Source organism: Thermobia domestica, chromosome 10 (genome assembly GCF_964235325.1).
Source record: "Thermobia domestica chromosome 10, izTheDome1.hap1.1, whole genome shotgun sequence".
NCBI lineage: Eukaryota > Metazoa > Arthropoda > Insecta > Zygentoma > Lepismatidae > Thermobia > Thermobia domestica.
Window position 1 is genome coordinate 200,406,415 of NC_137463.1, and position 26,852 is coordinate 200,433,266.

At 36.4% G+C, this 26,852-nt stretch overlaps 1 protein-coding gene across 1 annotated transcript in view; it reads right to left on the bottom strand.

Annotated features, from left to right (window-relative positions):
• LOC145662927 (suppressor of lurcher protein 1-like) overlaps positions 1–26,852 on the bottom strand; it is a 2,696,516-nt gene that overhangs the window by 1,015,075 nt on the left and 1,654,589 nt on the right. The gene's annotated exons all lie outside the window — the stretch shown is intronic.

Below are 26,852 nucleotides of genomic sequence, written 5' to 3' on the forward strand. Positions count from 1 at the left end.
AAAATCATTACTTGTAAGACGTGCCGATGTGTCAAGTCCTCATCACATTCGTTATAACGGATTATCTATAATTTAATAGTTTGACGTATTAGCTTCTATATGCCTGTTTAGCAGTATATATTTTATTCATTTTCACCACTGAACTTAAAGTATTTTAAATTTAATTCAAAGTTTGAAATTGGTTTGCCTGTTTAAATGTACAGTACACATCATGTTTTGCCACTCCCGTATAAAAATAAAATTAATGGTTAGTTCAACTTTAACTAATACCAATTTAAACTACTGTTACTTACTTTTTAACCATCCTCATTGCTACTCTAGTGGTTAGCGTGTGTGCACCAGTGGTGCACAGGGTCTCGGGTTCAATTCTCGGTGAGCGAACACAAGGAATTAATTTTACCATTATTCATTTGCATTAGTTGTCCGTCTCCTTTAGCCTAAAGGGCATAGTCGTAGAACGTTAAACTAATAAATTTAATTTCGTATTTAAGGAGCTTGGCTTACCAACACTTCTTTATATATTTACTCTGTGTGTTTGTCCGTTCGAAAGACATATAATTCAAGAACTACTTGAGGAATTACTACCAAATTTGATCAGAACATAGATTGTCAAAAGTTAGGATTCAACTTTGAAATGAAAAAAAAATGAAATGAAATTTTTGAGTTTTACGTCCCACGGTTATGCCGGTTAGGCTAAAGGAGACGGTGATGATGAGAGATGAACGAAATGGTGGAGTGAAAAAAGTGGAAGGAAACGGGAAAACCCCGAGAAAACCCACGCACACGGTGTTTGTCCACCACAAAGTTCACTTGGCGGGATCAGGGTTTGAACCCGAGACCCCTAGCACCAGAGGTGAACGCTCTGAGGATTCAACTTTGTCGAAGGAGGGTTGGAACGGAAAATGCAGAAAAGGGTTTGCGTACGTGTCTTCGGTGCAGGAGATCCAGGATAGTTTTGACGTTGGGAGCTCATGTGGTTCAGATTTTATTTTAACGTGTAGGCTCATGTTTCATATTGCAGAAAGTTATAAAATGAACGAAAAGTAGTAACGTCATTAATTTACTATTCAGGAAGAGATTGGTGTTCCGACGTACGCGATATAACTATGGACACAGACAGAAGATTCTACAAATGGATTATATTACAGATGATAATGGAAACTTCTAAAATTGGTACGCGACCAGTCATGCTAGTATCATAATCATTTCCCCTGTCGTAGCCTTTTCTTCTCTATCTGGAGTTTTCCCCGCAAGCCATGAGTCGGAGTCAAAAAGTAAAGAACTTTTGTTGTTTTCTAGGGTTGACTAAGAGACGAGATACAGTAATGTTGATCTCGACTCGTTTTTGAGAGACAAGAGGCTATACGAGACGTTCCGTGAGAATGCGCCCACAAATGTAGTGCCACTTCTGTAAATTCATTTGAATTTAGTTTCTCGAAAGTTGGTAGTATTTACGTTGAAAATAGACTAACGTTATATTAAGATCTATAGATCATTATATGTACTTCGTGGCACGATCTCACTTGACTTTCAAGGGTTCAAACGAGCCTGACACTTCTTAAGCTCTGAATAAGGCGTAGCGTTTCCAAAATTCTCCCATTATTCTTAAAGATGAAGAGATCATATGATACTTGTATATTACGGTTGAAGGCACACTGCATAGAGGGGACTGAGACAGTTCTTGGAAATTGCTATCTATTGTCCCAGAGCAGCAGCATTTTAGAACATAGTTTTGTTTTCCATATCGAAGGATAGTATGAATTAATGTATGTAGCAAATATTTTTTTAGAATTTGAATCAGTGCTGTAAGCAATGAATAAAACTGCAACAGCATACAACCTTTCTTTTCTTCTTCTTGACCAAAAACTAAATGAATATTCCATAATTTACTTTTAAATTACGGAAAAATATTTACAATCAACCACGTGCGCCTTCCTTACACCGTGTCCAGAGTTCAAGTCCTGATAAGAAGAGCCTTAAAAATTGATTGCATTACGTTGCTTACGATTCTACCTTAAACTGAAGGTCGCCGTGTCATATAACCTTGATGCTCAAAGGGATGCTCGGAACGATTGCAATGAGCAGTTCGATATGCTGGTGTAGTGGCTAGCGCGTATTTCCTTTATTGTACGTGTTTCCAGGTTTGATTCCCGGTAGGAGAACAAAGTTTAATTTTTTATCATCATTCACTTTCATTAACCCTTTGTCTCCTTCAACCGAAAGACCATAATGGTGGGACGTTAAATTAATAAATTTGGTGTATGTATTTATTTTTTCTTTATTGAGCAGTAGAATATGGTTTAGACTTTGAAATGAACACGGAAGAATAAGAGGTTATTATATTTGAAGAGAAATGTATTTGTTTTCACAATTTTCTGGTTGGTTCAATAGTTTTATTCATCTATAAAAGTTATCATAAGGTTTTACGGAGATCTATTGTTCTATTAGACTAAACTTGGGCTTGAATGTCATCTTGACTCTCACCAATTAGCTTAGAGACTTAAACATGTGGATTCGACATGAATATAGGTCGTTCTCGATTATTTTTACATGTCACTCCTTCTATCGACCGTTAGGGCAACTGGAAATGCCTTATCCCTACAATACTATTTTCTGATCGTATCAAACTAGATTGAAATTTTTCTTAGTGTTCCAGAATCATGCTTGAACATACACAACATACTCCAAGATTGATACCGAGACCGATACTACTCCAAGTAATTTGTTTCTTGTCTTGAGATTCCGAGACGACACTGGGTTCAAGACAGACTTTAGTAAATCGAAACGAGACAAAAATTCAACATATCGAGCATTCCTCGAGAGTCCGAAACAAAACCCTGAACGAGACAGACAGTTGTATTTCGAGACATCCAGATACAAGACCAAGCTCAATATTGAAAGTCTTGGTGTCATGTCGGATATTAACAGAAATTACTGAAATTACATGCCTTGCACAAAATTTGTTACTATTATGTTATATGTTAGCTTGTGGAACAATTGCTCTTGGATGGTCATGGACGTGTGCACATGAGAGAGGGGAAAATGTCACCTCTAATAGCTTGACCGAAGTTGTTTTAAACAACACATAATTTGAATTGGGATTCAATATATCTTATTCTCTTTTCAGTCTTTGAAATGACCAAAAAACTACGTTGCCAAAATGTTCCGAACTTAATTCTGTAAAACAAATATATAATGTTTCAGTTTCCAAACATTTCTTTCCACGCAGCTTAGAAATTTTCCTTGGAAAGATATGTTTATTTTATTTGTTACTGCAACTGTTGTATCAACTTTGTTCTTAAAATTAGATTGGTAGAGAGTAGGAATTTGAGAATGAGGCAAGATCATGGGAAGAGGAAAACTATCAGATAAAACCAGTAAATTGATTAAAAATATCAAGATGTAAATTGCATACTTGGTTGGCTTGGAATTTAGCGTTCCTTTCAGCACCGAAGCTATACGAGATGTCGACCTACGGTAAGGTGCTAAACTATCGTTATGCGTTGAAACTTTTAATGACCTTCCACCAAGATTCGAACCCGGAACCCCATGCTTCAAAGGCACGTGCTCTGGCTAGTAGTATAGGGTCTGTCTGTCTGCGAGTCAAGTATAATATAATGCAAAGTGATGAAATTAATTGATTGGGGTTCAATGTTGGTTTTCTATACCGATGATATCTTAAAGTCTGTTGCTCCGTCCCTGTCGACTATATCAGCGAGGCTACATCAGATGTGAACTACAGCTTAACATGGGATCCTAACTACATGACCTACCGAGAATCCAATCCGGGTCTACCACGCCAAAGGCACGTATGCTAACCGCTTAATCACGAAGGAGCTTCATATATTGAACAAAACGACACCGAGATTGATACGATGTTTTTTGACTGGAGACGAGACCGAGAGTGTATTGAATTTCATCTCGTCTCTATACCATTCTTAATGTTAGTAAATCCTATGCGTATAAGCTTCAAGCCCCCAAAACGTCCAGCGATTTCTTTAAAAAAAAATAATAGGCATTTCTGTGTGAAACCCATCTCAAACTATTTTTTTCTGGATCTGCCACATTTATTTTCCAACAATAAACCCATTCCAGCATCTACCTAAAGAGTAAATTTACCTAAAATTAGAAGGCAGGAGGTGCCAGTAGTAATAATTTCCTATCTAAGCGGTTATTTTGGGCCGGTGCAAAGTAACCCTGATTAGAGGCTGAAACCGCCTACTCCCAGTTTTATTTTTTCTATGTAAACTTCGAGTATTTTTGCGAAGATTGTTTGCCAAGACGTAGCTAGTAACTACAGTATACAAAGTGAAGTGAAGCGAAATGAATGATAACTCAACAAGTGCAAGTATAGAAATGTCCGAGAATTAAAGGATCCACATAATTGTGAAACCTACGTTATTAATGTGCTATGTTAGATTGGAACACAAATATACAAGGATGGAAAACATATCTAAATATTACCTATAACGTGTTTAGTAAAGTACAAATACACAATTCAACACGTAAGGAAGTAATTTTATGTCATATACAGTGTTCTGCTCTATTCTTGTTTGTATATATATCTATCTTCACTAAGACGCCTATGATCCCTACAGACGCACCCCCTCGCTGTCGCTCTCACCACTATGCTGCGCTACTGCCGTAACTCGGCAATCAAACAACACAATCAACTTTGGTTTGATTTTGCCACTCACTTGGTGATGTTCTCTAGGTCTTCGCGAGCTTTGTCATGCCTCGGCGACGTCGGATGTATCCATGAAGTCGACTGTGATTTCCTTCTCACGTCCTATCCATACATTCACGACTTTAACATTTTAGACGCCCCAAGACTACAGAAAACACACGACATTAGTACTCCTCTACAGCAGACGATAAAAATGAAAGTAACTTCATCTACAGGTTAAAGATATCAATCATGGACACCTCTTCCAGAACGCAAAATTTGGTCAACCAATTTGATAGGCTTCGTATAATAGAACTTTAGTTTCTTAATGTCAGTGGCTATCTTTGGTTTCCGACTTACTGATCATGAAAGTTACAGAGGGATTTGCAGGGTAGTCTCTGAAAAGCTTGGATGCAGGATTGGAATAATATGTTCCTGGTACAGCTACAGCGAAGTCTGCTGCAATGGAAATTTTAATGTCGTGCAATGATTTATACCAATTGTAACTCAAAAAGCTGATATAGGAGATTTCAACTTCCACGAGATATACAACTGGAATCACATTCAGAGTCCACCAGTCAGTCTGAAATCTTTAACTAGTTCTGGCGTAGCAAACACATGATAAATCTCATTTAGTAGTGATTTCCCTATCTTCAGTAGACGTCAATATTTGCAACATTGTACTCCTCTCATTCCAAAGGCTGCATAGTTATATAGAGATTATAGGCGACTGTTACATGTATCTCGCTTCCGTCGCGACATCTGATTCTACGTAGACTTAGATAAGTATATAACCGAAGTCGACGTTACAAAGCGCGTTTAGAAACATGTATGGTTCGCCACTGGAGCTATCACAAAACTCAATATATAGCGCACTTCAGTTCTTGGCAACATTAAGAGCTACATAGTTGGAGGATAAGAAATAAATACTTAATAGTATAAAAATAATACAACGGTATGTCGACAAGAACATATTTTACTTAACCACAACAGTATATATACTCAAACCTAACAATTACAACTAAATTCAAAGTGAATTACATATAGATTAGTGGAATATTGCTAACTAATTAATAAGAATACATAATATTTCAATTATTTTCCTTTGTATGCAATGAATTCCCACATGGTATCAGCTTACATCTTCTATCCAGGGTGCTCTAGGGAAAGAGGGCGTCGTGAATTCCTCTACTGGTACAGTCAAGCAAGAAAGTATTTTGACTTGCAAGTCATGCAAGAGAAGGAAAATATTTCCAACTCTGTTTACGTGATCCAACTCCATCGAAATACTTACTGCTTTCGCGTGAGGTCCTAGGAGAAGTCTCTCCCAAATAAACACTGTGTTTGCGTAAAAGCAACCTTGATTTCGGTACCAAGCTTGGTACTTTCAGATAGAGAGAGAAAAAGAGTTCTTGAACTTATTTTTCAGAAAAACAGGAAAACAAGCACAATAATTCATACGCTATACTGTTTACAACTGTCTTACTACTTCTCATGAAATGAAATGAAACGAAATATTCCAGTTTAACGTCCTACGATTATGTGTTTTACTCTGAGGGAGACAACGGGGGGCGCGGTGGCTCAGTGATAGAGCGTTTACCTCCGGTGCTTGGGATCCCTGGTTCGATCCCAGCTCGCGCCGTGTGGACTTTGTGGTTCCCACTTTCATCATTTCACTCATCTCTCATCTTCACCGTTTCCTTTAGCCTAACCGGCATAATCGTGGGACGTAAAACTTAAAGATTTCATTTAATTTTTGAGGGAGACAATTTTACTACTTGTCATAACTTTACTTATGATATGTAGGATCTATCTTTCCTAGTCCTTGGATGCAATCCCCCCAAATTCACTTTCTCCCCTCGAAAAATATACGAAAACACTTCAACTGGTTTTCTTTTTAAAAAAACAAACAAACAAACCAAAAAGATCACTAACTTCTTTACGTGAGGAAAGATAATTAAGGTTGTTACTCTTGTGTGTGTGATTTTGATTCTTAATTATAATTAACAATAAAAAACACACACACAAGAGTAACAACCTTAATCTTAGTGCATCTTGTACTGTACTTAAATGCATTTGTTATGGTATGTATAGTTTAATTTATGTTCGTGTAAATAAGTTTGTTTGGGCTACTGGATAACGCAAATAATATGCCGCCTTAAATATAAAGTATATTGAAGGCTTTTGTTTTATTTACAGCAGTTATGTTTTGTTGATTTTAGATATTTGATTAATTTTAGATAAAATATATGTTTTGTGATATTTCGAATTTTGGATGATTAGATTTTTCTGATTTCCTTGAACTTCGAATTAGAAAGATTCCCTTGTATATAGATTTCAATAGAGGTTTTGATCGTACTCTTTATAGGAAATTTTAGAAGGATATTTAGTGAATACGGAGATTTGTATAAAGAAAGCTTATATAAATACATGGGTATGTCATAAGTCTTTCAATCTTATGGTACACAACATACTTGTATTTATAACACTACAATCTAACATAAAGTCAAACACAAAAGGATGTAGATGGTTGCTAACATAATTTTCACATATGAAATCAGAACTTAGTACTGAATATTAAATAGTACTTTTAAAAGGCATTCTTTTTATACACCTACAGCAGTGGCGATATATATAAGGTCTTAAAGAACTAATGAACTATATAGACAAACTGTAAGAAGTGCTTCTTCACATCAAAATAGAACAATCAGTTCATATGTACCTGTGGAGAAAAGTACACAGTTTTTAAGCTACTGATCTCCAAAATAATCCAAAAGCTAAATTTAAACACGTGCCATTTCGAATTCAAAAAATTATGGAGTGGTGTTCCACATCATCGAAAAGGTAAATAATATATACACAATCCAGAAATGCATATTTTATCAATGTGAAAAGGGTATGTAAAAGATTCCCTACAGGAGTACCTCCTGGACATGTTCTCAACAGAATTTTCAGGCATGCTCTGACTTCAAGGTGGATTTAAAATAGGCAAAAGGCCTTGTCAATAGTTTACACGGAATGCTTCAGCAAGAAGTCGGAAGTGTTAGAGACCACCAACTCCACAGTTCCTTGTTTTCGGAATAACGCGTACTGCGATGTGATTTGTCAGGTACAGTTTACGTTTTTGTTTCACTATAAGTGTGACCTGGAACTCCATGCACTAGAGATGGGCACTATACTACTGAGCCACCTAACCCTTCATGGTGATGTTAACACCACAAAATGTCAGTGACCCAATTGAGAATAGAATCAGGGACCACGCACTACCAAGCATAGGCGAACCCAGGAGTGCCGAAGTATTGTTAGTTTACCGCCCAGCAGCACAGGTCCCAGTACTGCAAATTCCCAGTGAGAGAGGAAACCGAGAATAGTTCACCATCTTGAGAAGTGCGTCACGGATCCGCCTCTGCTACGAAGTCGCGTGCAGCAGCTAAGCATAAGCTCAATGACTTTTTTAAAAGTAAAATAAGTATTCTGTTTGTTTTGTAACGCTCTCTAATCACGCCCGCATTAGGTAAATTTTTATGCATATGCTGACGAAAAAGATTACTCCTTCTAAAAAGAACAATCCAGTATATAATCAATTTGTTGAAATCATATGAAGGGTTAAAGGAAGCTTCTGGGAAGTAAGATTTATTTATTTATTTATTTATTATTTCAGCATGACTGTGCAATATTTGAGACAATTTATGAAACAAGTCGTATTGTCGAGGGTTACAAATGGAATACTGCCTACACACACGATCAGCTATATATATTGCTTTATTAAATGCAATAGGATCCAACTTTTATCTTTCTTTTCTACAAAGTTTTAACACTTTATACACTATGTAGTTGTCTGACCTCCTTCGTGGCTAAGAGGTTAGCGCACGCACCTTTGGCGTGGGAGACCCGGGTTCGATTACCGGCGGGAGCTCATGTGGTTCAGATTCCACGTTAATCAGTAGGTCCCGTCTCATATAGCCTCGCTGCTGAAAGGGAAGTTAAACTTAAAATAGACTCAACTATGTAGTTCTTCTGATATGGAAACCATTAATTTGTGTGCCGGTTATTCTTCGTTTCAATTTTTACTTCCAAGCACTACAATCAATTTAACATTATAGCACAAGAAACCAAGAAGTGGACTGTTTATTGACTTTTAGTGCTCTTATGTACTGGTCACTGTAAAGTAATGCAGAAAACTACCCATATCTCCCCTCCCGACAATTCCTTCTACCAATAAAAACATATAAATGCTGTGTCTAGTTGCTTGCATTTTAATTCAACCCTAACAACAGATACTTTAACAGTAAATAACTGAGTTCTCTCCTCTGGTTTAGTTGCTAGTGTAGATGCTTTTCGTGCACGTGGTCTAGGATTTGATTCTCAGTGAGTGAGTATTAAAGTGTGGATACATTTTGATGGTTCAAATTCCATCTTAAACTGTAGGTTCACTTCTCATAGAGTATCGGTGCTAAAAATGGACGCTAAACTTCAAGTAACAAACAAAATGGTTGGGAAGAAGTCGTTTAGTACACATTTATTAACAGGAACCAGGGTAGATTGAAGTTTAATAGCTATCTCAGTAGCGAGGTATATGAGATCCGGATGTACAATTTAGGGTGGAATCCGAAACACCGGATTGCCTTCACATTTTTCAAAGCTCTCCCGCCGGAGTTGAACCCGGAATCCTGGCACAAAAGACGCGCACGTTTGCCAATAGACCAGCGGAGAGGATATTAACAGGGATCGTTCCAACTTTAGTCAAATAAAGCTAAGGAAAACTATGGTGACGGAGTATGTAGCGAGATTCCAACCGGTGCTTCCCATTATAAAGCAAGGGGCGTTTAAACCTTTCCACGACCTGCTTTTTCATTTATATGAGGGAAAATTTAATCAGTTATAAATATATATTCATTTACTGGCAAATATAGGTATTTTTGATCCGTCGTATAACATCTAAGTTTGCTAACCCAGTTTATTTATAATCCTTTTACCCTCTCTAGTTGTTGTCGGCATGTTTCTCATAGTAACGGATATATGATTCCTTATTGACCACTTCTCTATTACGCTTGGAGACAGTAATTTTCTCCAGTACAATACTCTAATCTGCTACTATATCTATATTTAATTAATATGCTCTCTATAATAAATGAATGAAACTAATTAATTTGTTCCCCTGAAATTTGCTGTTTCCAATTTAACTTATGAATGCACATTACATACTGCGGTTTAAAGAAAAGCCGCAGAGAGGGTGTTTATATCTTGGCTTGTCGTTGTGAAACAAAAAGTTGGCGGCCTTCCTAATGGTTCTCAAGCACCACTTCATAACTTTATCTAGGTCGCTCCAAACAAAGTTCACCAACATGTTCGAACGAGGAAGCAAATAACCCGACTTTCCCCTAAAGAAAGAAAGAAAGCAAAAACTTTCTCTTTTTGGAAACTAATCCTCGGACAAGTGGAAGCAAGTTAGCCATTACACAGTGCTTTATTGATACTATATTTTTTATGGGAATTGCTAGCACTTTGCGCTTTTGTCTATATTTCTAGGGCAAAGAACTCAACCATTCATGAAACATGGGCATGACAATTATTGGACGAAAAAATCAGTTTTCTCTTTATATCAGCAATAACACGTAGAAGAAACGACTTTGAAATTCTAAATAAATTTGACTGAATTTAATTAGGAGCTAAGTTATCTCATCCGCTTTGGTGGGTTACATTAAGAAAAAAATAGTAATATGTTTCGTCAGTCAGTCACCTTATATTATTACTAAAACGATCTTTGATATCGGTCATTTTCGATGATTTTTACACATAGTCCTTCCCTCCCGATGTTACTGGGCACGGCATTGGAAGTGTCATTGTTCATCTCAGCGACCCCGAAAATTAATTCGAGACTGATATTGGTCTTTTCGATCATATATATATATATATACCCTCTCCCCCAAGTTGCAGGACTGAATTTGTATTTAAACGGCATCAGAAGTATTACTGTTCATCTTAACAACCCAGACAACTATGGATTCGACAAATATCGGTCATTTTGAGCATTTCAAAATGTCTTTCCCCTCTCCCACCTTTAAGTTGCAACGTCAAAGTGATATGAAAAAACAAATATCAGTTTTAAACTTCATCTAGGTTGTAGATTTGATCGAGGTCTGTCCAGTGGTTCAAGCACTCTTAAGTTTTATTTATTTTATATAGATCTTCCATTCCTATCCCCCTCTCTTAAGTTCTACCGTCACAGTGAAATGATAAAAAACATCTTAGGCATAACATCATCTATGTTAAAAATTCGATCGAGATTGATCATTTGCTTCAAGAGTTATTAAATTTTATTTATTTTGTAACTCCTCCTTCCAGCTCCTCTAAGTTTTATCGACAAAGTGGAGAGATAAATGACACCCCAGGTCCGAACCTCATTTATGTTGAAAATTTGGTTAAGATCGGTCGGGTGGTTCAAGCGTGTTAAAGTCACAAAGACAGTCACTTTTATTTTTTTAAACATATATCTCCCTTCTCCTCTTCCCCTATATTGCACCGTAAAAGTGAAATGACAAAAACATCCCAGACCAGAACCTTATCTACGTTGAAAGTTTGATCAAGATTGGTCGGGTGGTTTAACAGTTATTAAGTTTTATTCATTTTCATATATTTCCCCTCCCCTCCTCCCCCTCCCCTCCTCTAAGATCAACCGTCAAAGTGAAATCATAAAAACCTTCCCAGGTTCGAACCTCATCTACGTTGAAAATTCGATTGAGACTGATCGGGTAGTTCAAAAATTATTTACTCACGAAAATAGTCACTTTTATGTTGCTCTGTCAAAGTAAAATAATAATAATAAAAAAAAACATCCCAGACACGAACTCTACGGATCTATGTTGAAAGTTTGATCGAGATCGGTCGTTTGGTTCAAGAGTTATTAAGTTTTGTTTATTTTTTTTTAATAATTCCCCCCTCCGCCATCCCCTAAGTTCTACCATCAAAATGAAAAGCTAAAAACACTCCCAGGCAAGAACCATACCTACGTCAAAAATTTGATCGAGATCGATCGGATGGTTCCAGAGATTAAGAGTCACAGATATAGCCACTTTCAAATTTATACTATAGATACACACTTAAAAATACGAATAATAGCTGCTATACTATTGTGCGACAACTAAACAAAAGGAAACAAACACATATTCAGTTTCTTCGTGCAATGACACTACAATAAGTGCTCAAGGTACAAATCATCAGCCTCCAAGCACGTCGGTGTAGGGTGGTACTCTGCGTTCCCGATGACATCTTCCAGAATAGCCACAGATGTATCCATACAAGCCATTTTAATTTCATGACGCAGTTCCACTAGTGGGCTGTAGCGTCTTACTGAATACATTTTGATCTTGATAGTTTTCCACAAGTAAAAATTTAGAGAAGTTAAATCATGCGAACAAGGTGCTACTCAATCAGGCCTCATCATCCTATCCAACGTCGCAGTGCAGTGTTATCCATGCAGATGAACACACTTGCATGAATATGTAGCGAGACACTATCTTAAGAATTGTCACCAAACAAAGCCCTAATAGGTGGTAAGATTAAAGTGTCCAGCATCTTCAAGTAAGCCAGACTAAAAACTCTACGGATTAATTCTCTTGAGGATAACCCCCAGGAGACAACCATTGTGTCCGGGGAAATTATTTCGACAATTTGCTCGACATGAACATGTGGAATTTCGGTATCCCAGTATACACACTTAATCAAGGGTTTTAATTTGCAGTATTTCTCACCACACCACGTCATTAGGAAATAATAATTTAGAATCTTCTTCCACCTGCTCAAGGAACCAATTACAAACCTCAGTTCTTCTGTCTGGGCCGTTCTCATTTAATTGTTTAACAGCAGCAGAATGTAAACATACTATTTTACTCTGTGCAAAATACGAATTGCGCTTGTCCTACTCATTCCTATTTCACGTGAGTATTATTGTATTGATTTCTGTAATGAGAATGTGAATACATCTAACATACGAACAAACGATGCTTCACTTGTAACAAAGTAAGGCTGGTCTGATCTTTACTTAAGCATACCCAGAACTGTTCCTTCCCTTTCAAACGTATCGTGCAAGCAAACGATCCTTAGGCCTGATGGCGGCACAGTTCCATATTCCTGCCTGCACTGTCATTGCACTTCACAGACATTTCTTAGCTTCCAATACCATTTCAGAATGATTTTTGTTCCCCAAATGAAAGCCTATTTGCGCCAAAGCTAAACTTTCTCAACTGATTTTATTGCACAAAACACGTTGTCAGATTCACAAAAAGTTAAAACTGTCTACAAGATAAGAAAATGAAATGAAATCTTTGAGTTTTACGTCCCACGTTATGCCGGTTAGGCTAAAGAAGACGGTGACGATGAGAAATGAATGAAATGGTGGAATGAAGTAAGTGGCAGGAAACGGGAGAACCCCGAGGAAACCCACGCACACGGTGTTTCTCCACCACAAAGTTCACTTGACGAAAATTGGGATCGAACCCGGGACCTCAAGCACCAGAGGTGAACGCTCTACTACTGAGGCACCGCGGCCCTTGTCTGCAAGATAAGAATGGACCGTTTAATTCTCCGGGGGACCCTACAATAAAGGGTTTTCTTTTCTAAATACACAACATTTTTACTTATCCAGACATGTTTATTGTTTTACTTTGAATTTGTGGACGAAAAAGAAAGAGAATCCAACATTATGACAATTATTTTAAAGTGTAATCTTATAAATGTCCATTTACAACATGTAATAAAAAATTGATCTATTTGTTAATTATCAAAACTGAAGTTATAATATTAACCATACGATCATCGTTTCTATTAAATCCTATTTTGTGTCTCAAACTATTCAGGAGACAACTTCTCATGCAATTTAACGTTTTTTTTGTGATGGTATGAAACTGACACACGTGGAATCGCTGTATTTAACATTGTCTGACTGAATCGAATTCATTCATTGTCGATAATACGAGACAAGTAAGTTTATTTCCATTTTTGTCTTTTGTTACATTGACTTTACTCAGCGACGGAACACAACTACTAAAGTATTACTACAACGAATTGCAGGCACTTTTGAATTAGTAATTACTGGAAGATAGAAAACATGATAGAAGATAAGTACTGTTTGCGTAAAAATAAAATATTACGACAAAATTTGAGTAAAACCGTACTTAAAGTGTACGGTCAAGATCGGACCGTATACCGTGGGAAGACAAATCACCTTATAAGTACGGTCAAGACTGTACGTCCGGTAACTTTGACTCCCTTCGCACCAATTAACACTATTTTATTATCTGTTGCTGTTGTTGTAGGATATTACTGCAAGTTGAACCTGTATCCATCTCGATTTGAAGTGTTCACTTCTGGTCATTGGGTTCCTGGTTCGATCCCAAGTGGACTTTGTAAAGAACAAACAAAGTGTATGGGATTTCCCGGGGTTCTTTCGTTTCCTACCACTTTTTGTTCCACCACTTTGTTCATTCTGATCATCACCATCTCCTTTATCCTACACAGCATAACCGTGAAACGTAAAACTCAAAGATTGCATTTCATTTTGAGTTGAAGGGTATCACATGTATAACATGTTTTAAAACAGTGTATATTGTACATTTTCTAATCAGCACGGTATATGTACCTTAAAGCGATATTGAGCCTCTGACGACCACATATCAAGCTTTACTTGTAATTTTTGAGGTAACTAAGGATTTTGGTTTACTAAAACTGCTTTACATATGTATCCTCTCTATTTGTGCGTCCGTCCGAAAGCCAAAAATATCAAGAACTCCTTGACGAATCACCATCAATTTTAGCAAGGATATGAAGGGTGAGAAGTTTGGAATCTAGCTCGTCGATGGAAGTAGTAGTGAAACCAGAAATGGTAAAAAAAAATCAACAATTTTCGGTATCAACGTTGAGCCCTATTGAGCAAAATCGGTAATCTATAGCAAGAAGCGATTTCCTCCAATTGATTAAGTGTCGTAAGTTCTAAGGATCTTGTCTGAAATAATTTAATTTTCTGATTACAAAGTATCTTCTTATATAAAGTTGATCGCCAAATACGAATGTCGACCCTCAATAAAATGGCGCATATCACCGGCTGAGATATTAGCCCTATAAATTATTGATGTTATGTAAAGCTGTATAAATTAAACTGATTAGAAAAATCTTTCACTACATATTAATATGGTGTATGTAATCAGTACATAGATCCTGTTCTTCATATTTATAGTTTTACTTTAGAACAAGATAGTATTTATTTTTTTTTTAATGTTGATTTTTACTCTGCAGCAATTAACTTTCGGTTTTTGGGAGCAACAAATTAGATTAAATTAATAGCATGTATTTACATCGAGACAGCAGCAATATTATTTAAAACGAGGAGATATACAATTTAAAGTTAGATCAACAATCGAACTCGAGACCTCGTGCACCAAAAATCACGCTACGTAGCCACGAGAGCACGAAAGGTGACTATTCACTCAAATCAGTTAATATACAAAACTTCACTTATAGCTTGGTTCGTTAATTTGAAACTTAGTGGGGGGCACGGTGACTCAGTGGTAGAGCGTTCACCTTCGGTGTTTAGAGTCCCTGGTTCGATCCCAGCTTGCGTCGTGTGGACTTTGTCGTGGACAAAGACCGTGCTCGTGGGTGTTTTCGGGATTCTCCCGTTTCCTCCCACTTTCTTCATTCCACTATTTCATTCACTTCTCATCATCACCGTCTCTTTAGCCTAACCGGCATAACCGTGGGTCGTAAAACAAAGATTTCATTTCATTTTCATTTCTGAAACTTACAGTTTGTGTTCCGTTCAGCACCAGTGCTACATGAGACCTAAACCTAAAACTTTACGTGGGATCCAAACCTAAAGAATTATAATTGGAAATCACTCCTGGGCCTCCCAGGCCAATGACGCGCATGTTAATAATATAGCCACAAGGAAATTCAAACCTTTACTAATATTTCTATCGAAAAGCACTCACAGTATCACTCATACAAATTGAAGATGTATTAAGCGTTAAAATTAAACGCTGTCCCCTCATGCCCCGCCAGTCTAATGGTTAGTATACACGGCGTCCGTGAATGGGCTTTCCGGTCTCGATTTCCGGTGGAAGCCTTGAAATTTGAACACCTAATAGTGGTTTGACTTCTACCTTAAATTTCAGTTTCACGTACCTTATTGATGGCCAAAAAAGGACGCTAAACTCTAATGCAATCAGCCTATTTAACTACAAAAGAAGCACATGTAATCCATGTCTAGAGCAAACTAAATGGTATGATTAAAACGTACGATGAATATTGTTGAACAGCGCCATCTAGCGATGTTGTTTTCATTTCAACTAGTAGCCAGTAACCTAAACATTTGGTATAATAAGTGTTGAGTTTGAACGAGTTGTGACATGTTAGTTGGCTTCTAGAGACAGAAGAGCGAGGATATGGTAAAAGTATCTGTCGCTTGCTAACATTAAGTTTTGTTCTAACAAGGAACCCTAGGTATCTATCAGAGCCCGATTTTCACGAAACTTTGTATATAGAGAGAGTACCTCGGGAAACTCGCATAACCAAAATTGTAGCTGCAGAGTCGAAGACGTTGAGATACTAGGGCTCGAGATAGATCAAAAGTGGAACGTCAGTACATTAAGGACATGGTGAGAAAATGCACGTTTTTCTTTAAAACTAATCATTGTAGTGACACGAAATGAGAATACATGGAGAATACGAGGTGGTCAATATGATCAGTTAAAGTTATAAAAAGGATATCCGCCATCTTGAAAGAGGCCATGTTGAAACTGGTGCGATTGGTGTAAATGAGAAGAGGGTCTTCCGATGCATTAATTTGAACGTAAATAGCCACAAAAACCTGTTGGTGAAGTTTGTTGTGAGATTACATTATTCCTGGGCTTCTGGTAGAGTGGTTTAGGTACAAGATAAGCAAAGTGTATCTGATGACACTCGAGCAGATGGAGGGTATGGAGCGCTATAGGTGGACTGATATGACGTTCTGATTTCTGTTCGAATTAATTTAAGTCTAATAAAAAGTTACAAGTTAATGTCAACCATGACATTATTATGAAGATTGAACCCGTCATATCAGCACATCCACACCAATTACCTGTTGACTGTGACACAAATGATGTAGTGCTAAAATTATATTTCGCTCGGTTTTCTAGTTCCACTGATCCCACTCATAGCGCTCCATAATCTTCATCTGCTCGAGTGTCAAAAGATCACTTTGCTCATTTTGTACCTAAACCACTCTACCAGAAGCACAGGAATAATATAATCCCACAACAAACTTCACCAACAGGTTTTTGTGGCTATTTACGTTCAAATTAATACACCGAGTGACCCTCTTCTCATTTACACCAATCGCACCAGTTTCAAGATGGCGGATATTCTTTTTATAACTTTTAACAGATCATATCGACCATCCCGTATCCATGTATGCTCATTTCGTGTCCTTACAATGACCATTTTTAAAGAAAAACGTGCATTTTCTCACCATGTCCTTAATCTACTGACGTTCCACTTTTGATCTTTCTCGAGCCCTAGTGTCCCAACGTCTTGGACTCTGCAGCTACAATTTTGGCTGTGCGAGTTTCCCGAGGTACTCTCTCTATATACAAAGTTTCGTGAAAATCGGGCTCTGATAGATACCTAGGGTTCCTTGTAAGCAGCACAAAAAGCCCCAAAGAAGCTCACGAAAAGTGAAAATCAGTGTATGGCGATGAAGCGGTGGCATTGAAGACTGTTTACAAGTGGATGAGCGATTCAAAAGCAACAAGGAATCGGTAGGAAACGAGCAACGATCGAGACGTTCTTCGACATAAAAAAAAGATTAAACGTGTTAAACGTAGCACAAATGTTTTGTTCAAAAAGATGAATAACTATTTAAGAGCTTTCCGAAGAACTAAACATCTCGTACAGGTCCGTGAAAAGCATTTTAATCGCTGGTTGAATGAGTAAATTGTTTCCTTCTTCAGTACGAAAATGCGGTATGCGACACCTTGCTTTTTATCTGCGAGTTTTTGGCTGGAAAATGTGTTCCTGTCAACTCACATCCGCCTTACTCACTAAATATAGCACCATGCGACTTCTGGCGACATTGAGAAGGCCACGACAGAGCAGCTGAAAGCCCTTTCAAAAAACGCCTTCTAGAAATGTTTTCAGTCATGGATTCGATGTTGGGACAAGTGCATTGCTAGAAAAGGACGCTACTTTCAAGGAGATTAAATCAAATCCCATGTAAGCATGTTACTTTGCTTCTAATAAAATTATTCACTGTACTTTTCATCATACATAGCACGTCCAGAAAGTAAGTTCCGTTTCAATTTATCTCCGCTGCAGCGCTGCGATCGCAGTTCCGCACATGCGCGGTAGGCGCTCTGTATCAAGGAGAAGAAACGTGCGCCATTTGGAGATCGCTGTCAGTCAGGTACGCTTTGTTGTGCTTGTTTACAATGTCGGTGTTGATTGAAAATCCCGCCGCTTGTGAAATCAGAGCGGTGATTCTGAATGCGAGGAAAGTGAAACCAAGTGAAATTTATCGGCAAATTTGCGATGTTTACGGACAAAATGCGATGAGTGATTCAATGGTGAGAAGATGGGTCCGACAATTCAATGAAGGACGTAGTGACGTGCACGATGAAGAACGAAGTGGGCGTCCATCTTTGGTTACAGAAGAACTGGTTCACGCGATTGATGACAAGATCCAGGAAAACCGCAGGTTTACAATTAGTGTTCTCGGTATGGAATTTCTCTCAAGTCTTTCCTTGGCGGTCAACACTTCAACAATGACGACGAGATGAAAGAAACTGTTTCCAACTGGTTGAAGACACAGGCGGCAAACTTCTATGAAGAAGGTGTACAAAACCTTGTACTACGCTATGACAAATGCCTGCAAAATTTCGGCAGTTATGTGGAAAAGTAGTTTAAGAGTTGTAGAATTTTGTGCAATAAATAATTTTTCTGTATTTGTACACAATTTAATTTTATTAGCAAACGGAACTTACTTTCTGGACGTGCCTCGTATATCGTAACATAATTTTTTTTTACAGAAAATAGAACAGACTATAAACTATATGTCAATGTAATAAACACATTTTATAGAAATTTGTAATATAAATCAAGGTTCTCCTTTTGTTAGACCTTAATGCTTCCGTAACAAAAAGAAGAATAAAACGCAAACATTGTAAAATATTGCTCATAGCAGTATTTCAAAACTTAGTTTAATTTGTGTACATTTCGTTTTATGTTAAAAATTATGTGTTTCTTTTTTTAAAAACTTTGCTCCAGACTCCCGGAAGGAAAAAAACTAATTGCAAGTTTTTTATTAAACATTTTTAAAAAAAAGTTTAAATAATGTTTTCTTGGCATGAATATTAAATGCATTTGCTAAATTACTTTTAAAACTTTTTGAATATTTAATGATAGTCATGTGAAAAAAAGTTTCATATCAAACGAACTTCTTTCCAAACTGTAATTACTACATAATAACAGGTAACCCTATTGTAATTCAAACTTTATATTGTTCGCTTTTCAGTAACCTTAATCACCATCATGTTAAGATTTATAATTACTATTTTCTTCAGAACGACGATTATATGTCATGTTTTTTATACCGGTCGAGTATGCGTTCATTTTTTTAAACATAGCCTACACTATTATTGGATTTTCAAACTATTCTATTTCTATGCGTAAATACCGTAAGTCTTACAGAACAGCTTTCTGTCCGTTCGTCTGTCTGCCGACTAATATCAGGGTATAGATACGGTAAGTTATACCGAAAAGGAGTGTTTTAGAATCGGGGGGGGGGGTCAGCATCTCAAGTATAAGTTCAATCTCATAAGTTAATCTTGTACTCAAATTAGAAATGGTTGAAATTAACCACTTTCAGTTTCAAAGTTAATCAACATAGGATGAAAACGGTAACAGACAGAGAAAAACTTTCTTCTTTGTAAACGATTTAGTGTCTCTGAAAAAAGGATAACATGTTTATCTCTCGCAGTACTATTAAAACGGGAAGTTGAAGAAATTTACTAGTACTTCCGGTTTCAATTGGATCTGCAGAGAGCAGAAACAATAAGAGGCAGTGACAAGATATCTTCTGGACTCGATTCAACGCCCTAACAATAGATTAGATCTACTGTATTAATCCACTATTCAAACAATGAGTGTCAGTACAGCGCGGTGACTCAGTGCTAGAGCGAGAAGTACTTGGTTCGATCGCAGTTTTCGAAAATGGCTCTGATTGTCACTAAATAAAGTGACACTGACACCATTGTCAAAAGCCCGCAAATTTATTACAGTAATTCATATGTAATTTACGTACATTTCATATGTTATTAAAGGCTGAAGTAATGGTTAGCTGTGTAAGTGTAATAATTATGGATATTCAAATATCTGAGCTCCCTATGTCGATACATTTCAATGTAAAGAGATTTTTTTTTGGTACTTCTGTCTCCTCCCACTTTGACTGTTGCTATTTTGTACCCTGTGTTAGAACCTTCAGTCTGTTTACTGCGCGCTGAATTTCATACATTTTGCCAGGAAACTTGACGCTCTTTTCGTTGAAACTTCAACAGATATTTCAGACAATTATCTACTCGTAAACGTTATAATTTGTTTGCTTAGTGTTGTTCAATACTAATGCTCTCTTAAATGTTTTCCGGTGAACTATGGAACCATTATGACAACGGAGAAGAAAGGACAACTAATATAGTGAAGGGCCGACATTCGAAGTTTAATAAAAGGCTGACAAAGGAACATCCGAATATGTTTACTCTTGTCCAGTTTTACAGCAAGAGCAGAACGAAAATAAAAGATCAATGATGCTTCTAGAAGTTGGGAAGAAACCAAGAGAACAGAAACTATAATATAAGCGTATTCAGCAGAGAATCAAGTCCTTGCAAAGAATATTAGAGTCGGGGTCAACTGGATTTGATTTCTTATATAGACGCTGTAGCTTATAGTTTACATTTATAACAATGAAGGTTGTGTGTGGGTTTAGTATGTGTTTCGAAGTTGTTCTCTCTCAAATTGGAAAGACATATATGTGACTTTAAGAAGTTAAAACTCTATTTCCTTTCCGATATTTTAATTTGTTATTCTAGAGCAAACTTTGTTCTTCTAAAGTTTCCTTTGTAGATATTTGGAAGTATTTATGTCTAATAAATTGTGTAATCATTTTGCTCAACATAATTGAGGTGTTTTGCCTTTTACATTATACCAGACACTTTCCCTACATTTGTTATACTAAAATGACTTTTTGGGGTATTTGGTCACATGAAACAATTCGTTCCACTCGCGTGTTCAATCTAACTAACTAACCCTCACTCGTGCCTTGAAGTTTTCCTTTTTGTGTGAATTAGGCAGAACAGGAATTCCTGTTCTTCCTATAGATAAGATTAAATAAAAATGCGTTACGAAGTGGTGGAGGGTCATTAGGTAGAACAGGTATTATGCAGAACCGGAATACACCGACATTTTTATCTATCCACACACATACAAAACATATACACACACATCATATGTCTTTATGTATATATATATGTGTGTGTTAGTGTATTTTAAAATGTTAATAATAAGTGGCCTCAAATTCAAAACTTTCATTCATTAAGAAATTAAGTAATTTCTGTAGTCACATACGGAATAAAATGACAGAAGTTTACAATTATTACTGAAATATAATGCTCTCATCCATTTCGAACATTTAAAAAGCGCATAGCGTAGTTCCTGATGTATTCAAAGTTAATTTCTTATCGATTGTATAAAACGTTGTAAATACCGTAGTTGAAAATTTTCGTAACTGTTCTGCAAATGGGTTAGTATACAACCAACGACGATTTTGTCAAGTTTAACAGAGTCTCTTGAAAACAGTTCTTATTTGTAAAAGAATAAACAATGATCGCTTTAGGCTATTGTTTTAGTCTGTCCAAGCAGCTGGACAGAAATTCGACATAGCATAATCAGAAAAGCTGCTTCTCTCACATAAAAAAAGAAAGAAAAAAGAAGAGAAAAGCTTGGTAAGGAGAGTGTAGGGGACGCCGATATCTCTAGCTACGGGTCTGGTAACAGTACTACCAGTAGAGCCTCCTAATCGTCAAACCCTACTCCGTCCCATGACCCTCCTACTGAAGTCACCAGCATACTATCCTACATAGAAGAAGTTATCCAGGAAGCTCTTAATTCTGTGATTATTAATCAATAGATGATCAAATCGAGTTAAACGAAGTAAGATACTTTGAGATGATATTCTCAAATGAAGTTCTCGAAGACACAGAGAAAAACTAATATTTATGGCATTAAAATGGATATCATTCATTACCAAAAGCAGTTGATAACTTTTATTTTATATGTTTAACACAGTGAAAAGTAGCAGATTATACTAAGCACGTATCCGCTAGGAGTCGCGGTGGTCAACTTTCCCTAAAATTTTACTGGTTCACCTAAAATTTTCACGGTCGGTTTTCAAATGACCTATAATATGGTTTAATCGAACCTCCCCTAACTTTTAGGGCCCGGTCTAAATTCTACTTTTGGGCTGGCTACGGGCTTGGATTGTACCTATAGTTGTTTGTTTTCTAACGATCATACCATATTCCTAACAGTGACGTAATTAATCAATGTGTGACACAACAATTCCCAACAGTGACACACATAGTCTCTGTAAATTTTCTAAAAGCCAAGCTTTAAACGAGAAAAGTATTGTAAAAGAGTTTCAAGAGCTGGAGCATGTATATGTTCAGTGTAAAAGGCTATTAGTATCATAGAAAACACGCGTGCAAAAGTATAATAATTTGAAATAGTAAATATTTTGTTTTATATAGTTACTTTTAATATGACATTCAAGCAAAAATGTAAGTAGATAAATAAAATTTAATTAAAATAATATTTCAAATTAAAAAAAAAATCGAGTATCATAAACTAACTGCAATATTTCTTCTATATTACTCGTCATAAACTTTATGTTACAATAGTTAATTGGAGACATAAGTGACCTTGTACAACCGGGAAACAACAACATTAGCATTCCGTTCTCGCTCTCCGTCTCTACTTTTTTAAAACAATATTTTGTAATCAAAGTGTAACAAACACGTCACTACCGACCGTACCGTATAAGTGTATAACTAGCATTGTTACAACCGTTTCGTACGATCATAAAATTCGCACTTTATTCAAAACCACTATTTTATGTTGGTGATGATTTCATTACCAAGAGGGGTATATATATGAGGGGGATGTTATCAGAGGTTACATGTATTCGTCTACCCATACGCATTCGCTTATGTAAAAATTCAGAATAATAATAATAATAACTAAAACGAAGACAGAGAAATGAAAGAACTGTATATTAGAATCACATTCACGCTACGGAATGATAATAGCTTCAGGTTAAAGTAAAATATTGCTTTACTTTCAGGTAGGCATTTCAAAAGTGGTACGTAAATTTTTAATCTGTTTCATTACAGATATATTTTTTTTTCAGTTTGGTTGTGTAATCTTTATTTACACGTTTTTTAAATGATAGCGACTCTGCTCTTGTGTTCTGACTATTCGCTTTTGAAAGAATACCACAGTTATAATTTATTGCTCCGTCTAGTAAAAAAGGAAGAAATTAACTCATTTGAAATATTGGTTCATCATCAACCATTAAAATTAAGAGTTTTATAAAACAATACACCGTTATATTAATTTAAATTTAACTCTATATTTTAGATAAGCATACATGAGTCGTTGACGTCTCTACAAGTACGAACATGAAATTCAATGCAGTGGTAAAGCAAATGTATTGCAAACGATACAAAAGCTTTTTTTTATTTATTTATTAAGTTTCATACTTTGTAAATCATAGGTTTCCTGAACTTACGACCATCACTTATGCATGCTCGTAAAAAGGTATACTTCATTGTTAGCAGTAATGGCTCTTAAGGTACCTCACATCGGAAAAAAAAATTCTACAAGGTAAAGGAAGAAAATTTCATATGACCTGTGTCGTATTTAGGATTTTGTTTCGAGGGCTGTGCACAACATGAGGAAGCAAGGGGGAATTGCCCACCTGAGTTTGAGAAATCTTTTGTAATACGATACATACAAAAAAAAAAAAATGAACAATGAATCTAACCTTTTATTCTATTCATAGAAGAAAAAAGAAGCATCCTCTTGGCCTACCTAATTTCCCTGGCTAATTCCCTCCTGTTGATTTTCTATAATTCAATCATTCGCCTTTCATTAAAACTAAACGATGTAAATATCGCCTTGCTATAATAACTAAAGTCCCGTTATGTTGATATCCATGCAAGTTGGTGTAGAAAACCAGTTTCGCACTGTTGCCACAGTCCTAGCTCCGGAGTGGGCTGAAAAATAGTACCAAATTGAAACAAAAAGGGTTGAATTCATTATTTTATACCAGTATAATGCATGGCTCTATTCATGAAACTAAAAAGGTAAAGTTCTAGAACTTCCCTCTTCCACGAGTCCAAATCAAGAAAGTCTTTATCTTCGTCAATATGGCGTCACTAGTAAACAAGTTATCCCAGTAAGCCGGCAACTACGTCTATGTATTTTTTCGTTGCTATTACTTTTTGGTGTAGAATCTTTGCAAGGACACATACATTCTAGACTTACTTGAGCACACGCTGGTCTTCTTGAGAATTTCCAACACTTGATTCAACGCTTTCTCTTTTTCTAAGATTTCAAGCTAAAATTTCCACCACACTGCTTGTTTCTCGTCTCCTTCATGCGCCCATCTAGCGTCATTTGTTTCCCGGTATAGTTCGAATTACGAATTTTCGTAGTGTTATGCGGTGCAACGTTACTGAATGAATGTTCAACAGCATTTTAAGAGTCCAACACAGTATGAGTAACGTGAGATGTAGGAAAAGTCTTAGTGATACTTCTGAAAATGTGACAAGAATTTGTTAGATGGTGCTGAATTGGGTAGAATTGTACCAAGTTTTTCACAAAAGGGGCTGAAAATGCCAGCGTGGTACCAACGGGCCCATGAATGACAAAAAGGGCTGAATTTGGTACAATTGTACCAAGTGTGGCAACAGTGCAGTTTCGTTATCAGCGCCTAATTTTGGTGTTACTGACAACGGCCGACTTGAATCACAACTAACAACATTCGAAAGTATGATAGGAGAAATGAAAGAAAGTAACAACTAAGAAAAAGAAAGAGAAGAGTAGAATGGAGGAAAGAAAGGAAAAAGAACTCAGTTCTTACACACTGTAGAAAATAAAACAGCATTTAGACTTTTAGGATTTCCACTTTTTGAAGTAAATTTTAGACTTTCACTCAAACAGCTACTGTTTCCTTACTATTTATCGTAGTATCATGGTTCATTCCTCTTTGTTTTTAAAGATAGAGCATACTTTCCAATGATACCACTTACTTGTTCGTATTATAGACCAGCAACGGGAAAATCGGATAAAACCGGGAGATTAAAAAAAAATCAAAATTTTTGCGTCCCTCTGGCCCGGAACTGGAATCAAGAAGGGATCTGACTTTTTATAAAAGAATACGTTATATGTACGATACTATGTATATAATACGTGTGCAAAATGTCAATCTTCTATCTTAAAAACTAAGGTCGGGAGAAATTTTTGAATGTCTAAAGGTGACCCATTTCTTTTCATATAGATGTATTCATAATGTACTGCGTCATTACTATTTCACCTAGTCATGGATCAAACGCCATTTTTTTTTAGTATAACGAGACCTTTCCAACGGTACCATTCGTATGTCCACATCATACACATGAACTGGAAAAATTGGGAAAAACAGGAAGTTTTAGTGAAAAAGAAATCACCTCCTCGGAACACTCGTGCCCTTTGAACCCGGCCCCAGTTTCGCGTAGGGATTTTAAAAACATTAAGAAATACCCAAAATCACACACAATCCGTATGCAAGGTTTCAATCTAAAGGCGTGAAAAGTTTTTGAAATTTACCTTAAGAAAAATATATAAAAGTCAATCCTCTCGGCCCCTCTTGGCCCTGACAAGTTGATCATCCGGTTCCAAAATGCATCTGAGTTGTTCTTTGGTTCATCCTTGACTTGACCAATAAAATAAATACCGGCTTAAATACTTGTTATAGAACCTAAACAAGAGATCAAAGACGATACTAAGCCATGATAACAAAAGTTACCAAAAATCCTAAAAAGGTTAAACACTTTTAGTACAGATGTTGAGGGGGAAATATATCAAGTGTGTATTTATAAATTGTGCTTCGAGTGTCAAAATGCGTTCACTCCACAAAAGCAGTATCTAGTATGACATATTTAAAACACTTCTTCTCGGCAAACAGTTCGAAAACTAAGTGATGACATACATTTTTTCACATTTTGTACATATATCTGGGAGATACTTGGACAACACAGTATCTACAAGGAGTGAATAGACTCCTATAGTGTCATCTGGAGGTGTTCAAAGAGTGATGGTGATGTGTAGAGTCTCCTACTGTGTCTAAAAGTAGTTTCTGTATTTTTTGCAATACATGGAATGGAATTTGACAAATACAGTATTGTTTCTGAACGAAATATGGCAAATCGAGTAGTTACATAAATAAAGAATGACATCTGTTACGTGTCGTAACTTTATATATATAATAAAAAAGAAATGAGAATAGTATTCGAGTTGCGTCTTAGTTTTCTTTTGTTAAAGGGTTAATCAGCGCCGCCAAGTCGTTGGTTGACGAACTATACCAACAGGTATGTGAAATATGTGTGACGCCGCTTCGTACTGAAGTTGGTGATAGCAAGGGTAAAATATATCCAGTGTAGAATTGGATTCAAAGTGAAATCCACATTGTTACGACGAGTTTGAGCAGATTTTGTAATGAGTTGTGATATTTCGCTCTTCTTGTTAATAAAAATTTGATTACAACATTGATATATGGTTGTTCTACGAATTAATACTAAATAGGAGGATAGAAAAAAAATAAATTTCAGTGACTGTGGACGTTTAAATGGAAGGCGTAAGTTTCATTAGAAGCATATGTTGTGGTGGATAAAGACTGCAATGTTCAAGATTTGTCAAGTAATTGCACATTCGTTGGTTTATTAAATTCCTATACAGATATATTCGTTCATAAGAGCTTATCATTTAACCCGAATGGAGAAGTTAGTGATATATTTCTTAGTGATCTGTTTTTCTTTTTCTTTTTCTTTTCTTTTTTTTTTCA